Here is a 13,744-nt window from a genome sequence, read left to right as displayed (position 1 = left end):
GATGCCAAGTGTTTGGTATATTAAACTGATCATCATCAATAGAAGAGTTTTACTAATCAAGTGCAAGAGATAAGAGGGAGAAATTCCTAAACTAATATGTTGATTGGAGAGGGAGAAAGTGATCAAAGAGGGAGAAAACATATCAAAGAAAGGATCAAAACAAAGAGGGAGAATTCATCATCATTAGAGGGAGTTATAAGAAAGAGTTTTTATAACTTAATCAAAAGATGGAAGTTGCTAATAGAAGGAATACAAGTTTTCTTTTTGGTACTATCTTACTATTTTAACCTAGTTAGTTTGATTGAACAAGATTGACTTGGTCGATTAGTTTGGTTAGCCATCAATGCCAAAGAGGGAGATTGTTGATATCTGATTGAAAAGATCATTTGAAAAGAGTATTGTTAAGAGAGAGTTTGTTAAAAAAGATTATGTGTTTCAATCATTGTTTTGTCACTGATGTCAAACCTATTATTTTCTGGTAAGACAATTGCTTACAAGATTCAAGTACTATCACTTAGTTGATTGATGAGAAGGATTTGATCAATAAGATGTAAGAAAAGAACCTAGAGGAAAGGTTGAATTATGATTATGTAATGAACTACAAGGATCAGTTAAGACAGTGATGACATGATGTATTGATGATCTACTTAAGGTTACAAAATGGTTGGCTACACTTAGAAAGTTTAGAAGAATAAGTTAAATAAAGTTTGTCTCCCAAGCTTGACCCAGTGGATAGTAGTTGCCGAGGAAAGTTAGTGCAAGCCGAACAAAAAGTAAGTTGGAGCCAAGTGAAAGAAAATTCTAGTGGATGTCGAGCAAGATAGTTAATGTCAAGTAAATTTTAGTTGATGCTGAACACCAATAAAATCTAGTTGATGCCGAGTGATTTTACATTTGATGTTGAGTGACATAGTATGTGTCGAGCATCAGAAGATTGATAATGCCAAGCTATTGCATTATGACAAAGATCGAAGATTCACCAAATATAAGCTGACAAGTTTGTTTTCTTGGAACTTTTGAATTGGGAGGAAGATAAGATTGATGAGATGGTGGCATAGAATTTGATGTAAACCATTTTTAGGCAAATTCAAATGGATTCTAAGAAAAATTTCTAAAAAAGACAAGATATGGGGTAGATACATTGTATCCTACCTAATCCATCCAAAACCCTAATTTATACGATGGATAATGAGTGGTAAAATATTTTAATTTCCTTTATATAGGAATGTCTAGTCATGAAGCAAAGAGTTAGAGAGGTTGGTGTCATGTGTAAGAACCTAAGGAGGAGAAGGAATTAAGGGTTTTGCTTCATCAAGTGACTCAAGAGAAGTGTCTGCAATGGCATACCAAACAAGAAGGCTTAAGGAGATAAATTCTTGACGGGTGAACAAGCTGTCAAAGCTACAAAGTATGAAAGCCAAGAAAAATTGAGGACTAAATAGAGATCTACAACCTGCAAGTGAAGTTATAATTTGTATCAGATCAAAGCTCTATTGTTACTCTCTAACAATTGTATTAGTCTAGGGTAAATCCTCTGGATTAAGGTTGACCTAAACAGTCATTGAAAAATCCTTTAATAGTGTGGCATTCCAAGTGAATGGCCAAAAGTCTTCTAACAAGGTTCACTTTTAACAGGGTGATTGAAATCCCTTAACCAGGTCACATTTAACAGTGTGTATTGTAACCTTTAACATGGGTGGCCTTTCACAAGGCATCACTTTAGAAGAGTGAAAAGGAGTAGCATGTTACTAGTGGTTTTTCCCAAATTGGGTTTCCACGTTAAATCATAGTGCCAAATGTGTTCATGAATGTGTTATTTTTCATGCTTTATATTTTTGCAATTTGATTAGACAGTAACCTACAAGTTTTAAGTATTCACATATTCATTTGGATGTATGCATGAATATGAATGTTTTATGGGTTCACTAAGATGAGAAAAATTTTATTTGTACATCTGGACCTTGAATAACTAATTCACCCCCCCTCTCAGTTATTCTAAAAGAATTCTAACAGTCAATACCTTTAGAGGCCGAGTACTCATGCCACACCATTGTAGATATCAAGGCCTAGTACAAAAACATCAAGGAGCTCAAAAGAAATATCCTATGGAGATGTAAGTCTTGATGAGGTGATTGAATTACCCAAGTTTGATCTTAACATAGTCACTATTGAATAGATGAGCATTCTATGGGAATCTCTAAATAGGAAGAAACAACAAGAGTTGCTAAGAAGGGAGCATAAGCAGAAGCAAGTGTTTCATGACATCAAAGACATATTTCTTGATGCATTCAGTCTCCTTGCTACAAATGAAGATAAACTCATTATTAAGAAACTAGTACATATTTTAGATAAGATTAGTGATGAAGACCTAGATTACAATGTCAAACTTCTAGAATGGTCTGAAAAGAAATTTCACACTAAAGTACTTGAAAAGATATCTAGTGCCCTTTCACTATGACAGCATAACCTAGCAACCAAAATGAAGGACGTGAAAAAGGTGTTAGAGAATATCTTTTCTCTATACACAAAGCTTTTTCATGTGAATTTATTCACACAAGAAGTGCAAAGGGTTATTGACCGACTACAAGGAGATCTACAATCCATAGGTACAACATTGAAACTATCTCCTAGTCAAAGCCAAACTCATTTTCAAAGATTGTTATCTAATTAAGGCTAGCTAGCCACATTGCAAGCACAAGATGCTAACATTCAAGCTACCTTGATCAACATCCAAGCCATGTTGACTGCACACATGGAAGTGTTACACAAGGAACTAACCTATGTTGAAACATTAATGAAGAAAAATTCTCATCTTTCCACTCATGATGGCCTAGTTAACCTTGTTGTCAGGCTAGACATCCAATATCAATCTCTAGAGGTAGCATGCAACAACTAGGATGTAGCATTGAAAATCATAATGGAGATCCATAAATCATTTTTGGATAAACACACTATCAATGTATGACCCCTGACATAAGTGTCAAAAAGGGGGATAATGATTATAAGAGGAGTAAGTATGCAGAAAAAGGGTACAACAAATACACTCATCAGGACTATCAGATTCAGAAACAGAAAGGAAACATATACTCGAGGGGGAGTAATGGAGTAATGAGGTATGACTATAAGTCATCCATTTTGCAAAATTTTGAAGTTTTAAAATTTTGTATGAGAACTAAGTAATAGATATATATTGTATGATTTATTCTCATAATACAGATTATATATGTATAACCATGTGTTTTTGCCACTTATGTTAAAGGGGGAGATTGTTAATCTTAGATTGGTTTTGACAAGGCAGTGACAAAACACTTAGTCATTATTCAACAGAAGTACGGTGCAAGTTGAGTGATTAGAGCAAGCCAAGCAATCAGTGTGAGCCAAGTGATCAAAGCATGTCGAGCATAAGGTATTAGACAATGCATGCCAAGTAATATACATAGATAGTGACGAGCACCAGTATGTGCCAAGCAGATAATGAGTGTTGAGTCACTAAAAAGTTGATGTCATATCCCCATTTTAAGATAAAATTTTAATAATAATTAGAATATACAATGTTATTAAATAAATAATAAAGTCATATTAAAACTAATACTAAAATATAAAACAAGGAAATAATTATTATTTAATCTATATTATTAATAAAATAATACTTAGTATGATATTTTAAATAACTAAATTTCAATGAGTAAAGAAATAAATAAAATGAAATACGAGAGACAATATTGTAGAAAGTATATTAACTTTCTAAATAGAATTTAATAATAAATAAAATAAACACAGATAAGTAAGTAAATAAATAATATAACATAGAATAATATAAATTAACTAAATCTAATAAAAATTCAAGAGATGTTTAACAAATAGACATGACTCCTTAAAATTAAGATATAAAAGGGAGGAGAGTTTATTTTAGAGAGTAGAGAAAAAAAAAAGGAGGAGAAGAGAGAAGTTCAAAAAAGAAAAATGGAAGAGGAAATTAATATGAAGAAAATAAGGAAGTAACTTTTTGAAAAGGTGTCAATGATATTGAAAGGATGTGAACCTTCAAAAGGGTCATAATTATGAATAGTTGTGTCTCTTCAAAAATTGTGATTATAAAGTAGTGAGACTTTTTTCAAAAAAAATTAGTTATGAAGTGTTGTGACTTTTTGAAAGTATTATAACTATGAAGCGTTGTGACTTTCCAAAGGATTTGTATTATGAAAGGGTATGACTCTTGGAAAAGAAGAAGGTAAGAAAGGTATGTTTATGAATTATAGTTGTTTAATTATGTTTATAAATTTATTTATATTAATGAACCATACTTGTGGATAATATTGTGTTAGCTCATGGGTTTAACACCATGGATATTAATGATACTCAAAACATGGAGCATGTGAGATATTAAGATCTCCATTGTCTGCAATGGCTTAGAATCGATTTGAACTTGAAGCACGGAGCATGTGAGATATTAATATCTACATTGTTCTCCATGGTCGAGAATCAATATCGAAGCATGGAGCATGGAGATATTAAGATCTCCATTGTCTGCCATGGCTGATAATCGATGTGCCAGAATATTTTGATGTTGTCAAACATATGCATATGTCATTGGCCTTAGATAGAGGATGCTCGTCCAAGAAGAATCTTAAGGGGTCTGCTCCCAAGATGATGACAAGGTAGCTATGAGCTAAGAAGCCCAATCTAGAGATGTCCTTAAGATTGGGGTTAACTTAGAGGGTAGAATAATATAGTTAGTTTTATTATTATTTTGATTTTAACATTTATTTTGTAGGTATTACTTGTACCAAACTAACCCTATTAGTGGAGACATTACTGTGGAGTCATTTAGGAACCAAGTTACGACATTGAAGATACAACGACTGTCAAGCATCAGAGACTTCAATTGTTGAGTGAATATTTTTGGACATAATTGTTTGTAATGGCACAAACTTCCATCTAAACTATTTTTGGGCTGACAGAACAATTGTTTTAAAATTTTAAAAGATGTATACAAGTGCATATTATGAATCCCTATGCAGTACATGCAACCAATCAAATCGAGGGATGTTCTAAGCAAAAAAATGGATCAACTGTAGTCATTGATTCTAACCCAACCCTAGCCAACTTGTGTTTACTTAAGGAGACAAACCCTAAATAGTTTGTATGTGTGAAGGAAGAGAAGGAGATGCAAGAGAGATAAATGCTAAGTGCAAAAAGCATTCATGATGGCTATGAAGGTTGTGATAATGTTATGAATTGTAGAATAAATTAGAGGAGAATAGAGTTGTTAGTGAACAAATTGTCCTCCAAAGAAGAATATATAAATTAACTCCAAAGCCTAAATAGGAAGACTAAATATGCACTAACAATTGGATCACTTTCCTATTGAAAAGCATAAGTGCCCTCTGAATTTATCTGGGTATAGCTCCCCATGTATGATTTACAATGAATTCACAAAGATACAAATATGGATGCTTTTAACCAGAAAGCACAAAGAGTTTACAAACATCTATCCATAAACACAAGATAGATGGGGAAAGACTACACAACTAAAGAAAATAAATGACACAAAGTCCATTTATTCAAATTTTACATAATAGAAAGAATGAAAACAAGGAATAAATCTTCCATTTTCCTGAGAAAGTGAAGAATCAAAGCTTTTAAACATATCTTGAAATGATAACATAATCAGAAAATAGTGACATTAAAATTCATTTAGAGAAAATTGAAAGCTATACAAAGATCACAATTAGTGGAAATAAAACTACCAAAACTCAAAGTTTTGATGTGCAATTATCTTCCAAGTCTCCCTTCTCTAAAGTGTACAAGATTACACAGACCTTATTACACATATGCATCAAAATCACTACTTAGAAGAAACAAAAATTGCACCCTTACAATATGCTAAAATCAAGATTTCCTCCCTTTTTCTAACACATGGTTCAGAAAAATGACAAAAACTCTACACTTTCATAGACCACAGTCTGCTCTCTTTCCCCTCAAAAGAACTGGAAAAACTCAAAAAACTGGAACCCAACTCGAACCCCCCTTTGGTTTGATATCCTCCATTAAATAAAATCCAGAAGACCAAAATTCTACTTGGTCTCTATAACTGTTTCTTGAAAACTCTTTCATCTTTTCACTTTGCTAGGATATTTTCAGTTATAAAAACCAATTCATGAGAATGCCCCTTTCTCACCTAGTTTTTATTTATCCTTTAAATAGCATTGCACATCTCATTTTTAGGGAAAAATAAAGATGTGAAGGGCAATTATAATGTTTAACAAAATATTATAACTATTTTTTATTCTCTCCAAATTTCCCTTCATAGACACCTGTCACTATCAGGTTGAATAATTTCCTGTATGTAGACAATAACAATGATGTTGCCAAATGTCTCGCAGCCACTTTATATGTTTATCACTTTCAATAACTAGATTATCTTGGAGAGAATTAGGTGGGTCATCTACTCACTCATATTTGATTTTGAACTAATTATATCACCAAGAGCTCATGCTCTATCCCTTCTTCCTTCGTGTCATAGTGTGAATGTCACTAAACAATCAAATCATCATTGATCAAGGCTTGGTTTTTACCACTGTTATTGACTTTCATATGCATTTGGGTGCTTTAATATTGTGTCTTCACAAGTGTAACCTTCATCAAGAGGCCTGATGTAGCACTTTTTGTACTCAAGCATTATGCTCTCAACCCTATTTGCCTCCTTTCTACATTCACAAAATCTTCATGGAATGGAAGTCCGGTGTAGCACCTTCAATACACATTTGTTATGTCATGTGAAGAACCAGATTAGTACATGCCCCTACATTTGACATCCCATCGACATCTATCCCAAGCTTTGGTTCTAAGTGCTCTTATTGAGTGATCTCAGATTTGGACTTTGTGAGGGGAGGTTTTCATTTGTAATGCTACTTGCAATTGGGATCCCCTTGTTTCTTTCATCTTCCTATCGACACAAGATGGGACTCAGGACAAGAATGAATGATAGACATACATATAGATTATCATAGTTGGGCCAAGGATTGATGGGTTCCCTTCATCCATACTACTGCACCATGAGCACTCCATTGAGGACACCATCAACTCTAGTCCTATCACAAAGGGTCACGGCCAGAATGTTATGTTTAAACAACACGTTATCTCATTGGAAACAAGCAGACTTTGCATCTCATTTTTACTTTTCTTTTTCCCGTGCTTATATTCAAAGGTGTCACCCACAGATTCCTCCTTAATGCCGCAAACATTTTGTCCTCTAATTGCCATTACCATTGTTGATGACTTGATGTCATAGATATTTGCCACATTTTTTTATTCACCCACATAGGGACCCAAAAGTCTACACAAGTCAACTCCTTGCAAGTATTGTCAATCTTTCGCAATGGGGAGCTATATCAAACACACACACACACACACACATATAGGCTTGCTCATAAGAATAATCTTTTAATTGGCTAAGAACATGATCATCATTATGTTTTCATTCCATCAAACAGTTACATTATTCCCTTTCCACAAGTGATTCGTATGTGAAATATGAAGACAATACTTCATTCGGGGATCTTCATGAGCTTTAGCATCCATGATATAACCTCATACCATGGCCCATTCTTTGAGCCTCTCACATTTTTCCTTGAAGTGAGGTGAATGGACTTGAAATATTTGAAGTGACCTCCACACTCTTGACCCAATTTTGAATCGTGAACTTGTTGAACCTCTGAAACATGGGAATCTACATCTTGGTCTTTCAATGGAAAATCTCTATAAATGGAGACTATCTATTGAAGGGAGTCATGTTCTGACCATGCCCGATGAGGAAAACAACAAATTTCTTTTGATGTAAACCTATGTATGGCCTTGAGGCTTTTGATAACTCCACTTTCACAGGGAATGGTTGTGATACTTCATTAATCAGAGGGCTTCTTGGATTAAATATTCCTTGATGGAAAAGAGTGCATGTCATGTAGGGTCTTTAAAATTGAATGTTGAGCCTGAATCTATATACCTGAACTTTACACATCAAACTTGGGGATCCCGTATTGACCAATTAGTGCTAATTCAAGGTATTGAACTTAGCCTTCAAACTTGAATTTCTAAATCACTAAATTTCAAGATAAACCATTTGAACTATCAAACCAGTTCAAACTACTTTGAACCATGGTTCAAAGGAGTTCAAGACCAAAATTGAAAATTTAAATACTGGGTCTATATTGGGTACCAACAAGAGTGACATAAAGAAAGGATAGAGGAGACATATATGATTAGAAGGATCAGGTACACACGAGGAAAGAGAAGATTTGATATCTAGCAGAGAGGTGTTAATCGATGGATCAATGTTGAAACATTCTAATAGGTGAATTAGTGAAAATCTCTTAACAGAGTAGCCTTCATAGGTTTCAAGTTCTAACAGACTTTTGTGTAAATATCTTAACTGAGTGCTTTTTTTATTGCAAGTTTAAGTCCTCTATCAAGGCATACTTCTAGGAGGGTGTTTAAATCCTTTAACAGGGTGAGACCTAACAATCTTTTTAAGCCTTTAATAGGGCAGACCTTTTACAGGGTAGATCATAGTTTATGATAAAACTTCTTGTAACCTTCATTGGCTATAGTTTACAGTTGCAACAATAAAGATTTGTGGGTGTCATCCCCACTCCATTTTTACCTTCTCGTTGGAGGGTTTTTGGGTAACAAACTTATTGTGATATGAGTTTTTTTATTCATGCTATGGATGAACATTTGTAGTTAGCTATTTCAATTTACATGCCAAATGATGAGATGGATGTGTGGTGAATGTTTTATGGTTAGAGATTTGAAGTATTGATTTACACTTGTGCACCCCCCACCCCCACCCCTCTCAGAGTTTACTTTCCCATTGTTATTTCCAACATCTTGGTGATAACCAAAGGTTATTGTCTACTTCTAAAAATATAGGAAAATCCCACAAGATATTGACTCTTTATATGTCGATCATGGTGCCTACAAAAATTCAATCCTCCATACAAGCCAAAAATATAAAATCATGGCTTTGCTTCAAACATTTTTGCAAACATATGCACCACTGGAATGAATCATATATGGGAGAACTCTTTAAATTTTTATTCTAACCATATTTTATTCACCATGCATATACAACTTTCAAACCTTGGGAATAATTTACAATATGTTATATTTTTCTTCTACATTATGGACCACATAAACATGACAACTACCCTCATCATGGGCTAGAAACTTTTGTAACTCAATTGTGGATTGATATAAGAGTGGGAACTTTACATTAGTGGGGGAGGGGATGATAAATAAATGTTCATTCTCACTTGAACCATCTTTAAAGGGAAGATATTTCATTCATGTATAGATGAGTATTCTCAGTTTTTACACTTATTTACTCATTGTAGTCCCTCTCCTATTTCTATTTTTATGCATACTATAAGAGTTATTTGCCTTGATCTTTTCCTTTATGTCCGGAGATGTTCTTGTAGAAAAAGAAGATTGATACTTTACACATGCTACCAAATGTTGTGCAAACTCAATCTTATGATAGTAGCTCCAAAGAAGATGTGATCTAGAATTCATTAGTCATATGATGATCAAGGTGGATAAAGTGAGGCTCTTAAAGAGAATATCCTTGATGATTGATATTATGAGTATCTTTCTATTTAAAGAGGGAATCTGATACTTCACTAAAGGAAACCTAGTACGAGGAGGTCAGAAGGTTGATATCAGATTTAGAGGGAGTTTGTCATTCCATTATAAGCAATCTTGAATGGAAAAAACCAATAGATTGAGAGGGAGAAGTTCGAGGAGAAATCCCCTGTAATACATTCTTCATGATAGAGAAGTTTGAGGAGAATTCCCTTGTACTTCAAGATCTTCAATAGCTTCAACATATCCTTCTTTAGCTTTAGGATTTCTTCTTAAACCATTCAAGATATTTTAGATCCCATTCCTTATCTCAGCTTTAAATTCTTCAAACATATTCCCTAGCCTCCTAGGGTTCATTCTTCTTGGCGACATACTGACTAGAACAAGGTGCAACTACCTCAAACCTCAACAACATGTACACCAACAAGGATCAACATGTCTATAATAGGATTCTATACAAAACTTAAACACATCATTTGCAATTATGAGACAAGACTTCAATCTGCCACCTCACAATCAAGGATTCCAAATCTTCACAAGCTCTCCAAGCTTAACCAAGATTGTATCAACAACTATCAAATCCAACCACTCTAATAAGTCATGAACAAGGTCAACCTCAAGATCAACAACTAGATCAACAACCAACTTTGATAAGTTTAGTTAGATCAAACCTTTCTCTAATACCATTTGATGTAGTATAAAGCAAGTGTATCCCCAAAGGAGATGACCAAGTCCCCAAAAAATACAACACAAAAAAAGTTCACAAGATATAATTGCAAGAAAGCACTTTATTATCAACAGATCTTCAATTAGAGAAAATGTTCTACATACATTCTACTGATTCATAAGAAAACCCAAATGATTAATAATACTACATGTTAGTTCATAAGGCCTTCCTGGATACGACTGTGTATGCCAATATTACAAAACAAAGTTTGTTATCCAAGATTTCTTCAAGTATTACATTATCTACTACTCAAGATGCCCCTTGAATGCTAGTATAATGCTACCTACTAAGAGTCAAGAATATTACATATATAGCCATTAAGACACACAACTCAACTTAGAGTTCACAATCTCTAATAATAGGAAATATGCATTACATTATAGGAATGACCCTCAATGAATGAGTGACTAAATACATAATACATCACATAACAATATGTAGCCTTAGGTATAGGTCCACATGTTAACCAACTACCTAGATTGAAGAGTGTGTAAGCTAACTCTTATATATAGAACTACACCAAATTAAATACTAGATGTTGAATGAAGAGCAACAAAGGAAATCAACACCGAATAAGATGAAGCATAACTTATGCTAGTTGTTGTATAGGATTATGCACACTTAACATAATGAGCCATGATAAGTCCATAACATGAAGCCAAACTCACAAAATATGGAAATAACAAACAAGTGTTTGCCACTACAAACTGTTAGACAAGTAGTTGTAAAACATAAACTAACAAATATATTATTGAGTGATGCGAGATTTGCAACAACCCAAGGATGCTCCTACATCACTTTACCTTGTAAAAGTTCAAAGGAAGGTATTCAATCATTGCAGTGGGTTTACCACATTCATCCAAAGATCATAATAAATCATTTTTTGAAACTTTGGATCTTTTATTATTGATTTTACCTTAATCTTAGGTGAATGTTGTCACAAATTCATTTTTCCTTTGTCTTTTGAAGGTTCAAAGGAAGTCTCATGTCCTTCCAATGAACTATTAACATTGTAGTGATAAAAATCATCTTTCTCTTGTGTGGTCTATCAATTTGATTTATATTTTAGAGTTAGGATATAATGCAGCAAGGTGGTTAGTACTGTAACATCTTTTATAATTAAAATACAATCCCACATTATCCATGGATTGAGACTAGTAACGATCACTAACCCTTAAAATTATTTCAATTAGAAGGTCTTTCTAAGTGTCAAGATCTATTAATATGTGAGCATAAGTTGTAAAGATTTTTTTTTAAATGATTTTTTATTTAGAACTAAGGAATTATCCAAAGAGTTTCCAATAGTGTTAAAACATAATTTAACTTAGAAATGAAGTTTTAGATTTGGAAGATGTACCCAAATAGGGATAACATTGAAAGATTTTGCAGAAGTGAAAAATGAGAGGTGTCACAGTTTTTACATCAATAAGTGTTTTCTCCATGCTCAAATAGTTTGCATGATAGTATTTTGATCCATCATGCTATAAAAATTACAAGAAACCATATGCACAAATAGATAGATTTCATCTTTTTGTCATAATAGACAACTAGGAATCAATAATAAACTTATATAGAACCAAGATAAAAGGCCATAAAAGACTAAATATGATAATTAGCCCACACTTTATTAAAAAAATCCTCACTTTTTAGCTATCCTATTTTGATCTTGTCACCTATAGTTATTTGTATGCACATACCAAGACATTCTAAGTTTTCCTTCTATAATAAAAAGTTTTCTCGAAAATTTGTTGGGATTTCTTGTAGATGTGGTAGCATTCAAAAAAATCGTATTAGGTGAAGCACATTTATATTGGTTACCATTAATAGTGCTAGTAAGGGTCATATAAATCCCAAGCCTTGTTGACCTTGATCTACCAAGCTTTGTGCTATTACACAAAATTTCTTAGCGTACCAAGGATGATGTTAATAGTAGAAAAATAATATTTGATGGAAGGCATCTCGCTTTGTTACAATTTGAGTCAGTTTGGAGTCATTTCCCTTAATGCCAATTAAGAAACACTAGTTAGATAAGGAAGGTAGGCAAACAAAATCTCTATGATCATCATTTTGGTAGTATTTGACAATGAATACCCCACTTTACCTCCCTAATCAATTAGGAAGGTCTTTATGTTAATGTATTTAAAGTTTACATTTTTCATTATTCTAATTTTAAATATGAAAATTTTAAGTTATATTGCAATTGTCAAATCATTTGAATCTTAAATATTTTTGAGCTCATTTGAAAGTGTCCATGAAAGTCCCATGTCATTTAAATCTAGCTAATTCATTTTTTGAGACTTTTAAGCAAATAATTACAAAGATGATTGAAATTCATACCAAATATATTATAAATGAAGATGCGATTTGTAGTGTGCTTTGTCATTTTGTATAGACAATAGAAAAATCCACTAAAACTAAATGTATAAGAAGGTAGAAGTATTGTGTACTTTTATAAGAAGGGAAAGGAATATTAAAATGTTTAATATATATTAGTAGAAGGGAACCAATATCCACATGCTTTTAAATATAATTATCACAAATATACAATATAAACCTATATATTTGCTTAAATATATAAAGTGAGTGCAAATTGTTCCTATAGTTACATAACAACTACTTATTTGCCTTTTCTCCTTCTATGCTTTCAATGCATATATGATATAATCTCCAGTCTATCTACAACTTAAAATAATGAGAAGATTGATTTAATTGTAGTCCCACAATTAGTTGGCAAGTTACTCGTTAAATCTGTAACCCTACAAGCCCAATGTTTGGTTTAATTATCACTAGGTTTTCCACATAATTATACTCAAACTATAAATTTTCAATATATTGTATGCTTTGCAATCCCAACTACATGTTTAATATAAAAGATAATATGTGTGAATACAAGTGCACATTCCCAACAAACACTAAAAAATGGGGAAAGCAAAGAATCTATTGCAATCTTGCAATTCTACTAATATGCATATACACTTTGAAACTCACAACAGTCTACACATAAACGTAGTCTGAGATCTTGCTTAATATTTGTTTTCAAGTAAATCCAAAAATTACAAGCACATGACATGGACATAATGGATTTCCATGGAGGAATTCAAAGTTGTTTTATAAAAGATAATTACTAAGTCTAAAGTCAAACTTCTTAACTATTAATAACATCCTAGACTTACACATAATCAAGTGAAAATATTAAGAATACAATGCCAATATTCATCAAACATAAAGGCAACAAATGCATTTAGATGTTCAATTTGAAACTACTATGGTAGAATGTGTTTCCCTCATCTTTTGGCTTCACAAAATTGGGGCAACCTTGCGTAATTTTCTCATGGATTCATAGGTGCATCTTCTTTGTTTTAATGCATCAATAAG

The sequence above is a fragment of the Cupressus sempervirens genome, chromosome 5 (genome assembly GCF_028749045.1).
Source record: "Cupressus sempervirens isolate cs-2001-9-10 chromosome 5, ASM2874904v1, whole genome shotgun sequence".
Taxonomy (NCBI): Eukaryota; Viridiplantae; Streptophyta; class Pinopsida; order Cupressales; family Cupressaceae; genus Cupressus; species Cupressus sempervirens.
Note: the sequence above shows the minus strand (reverse complement) of the source record.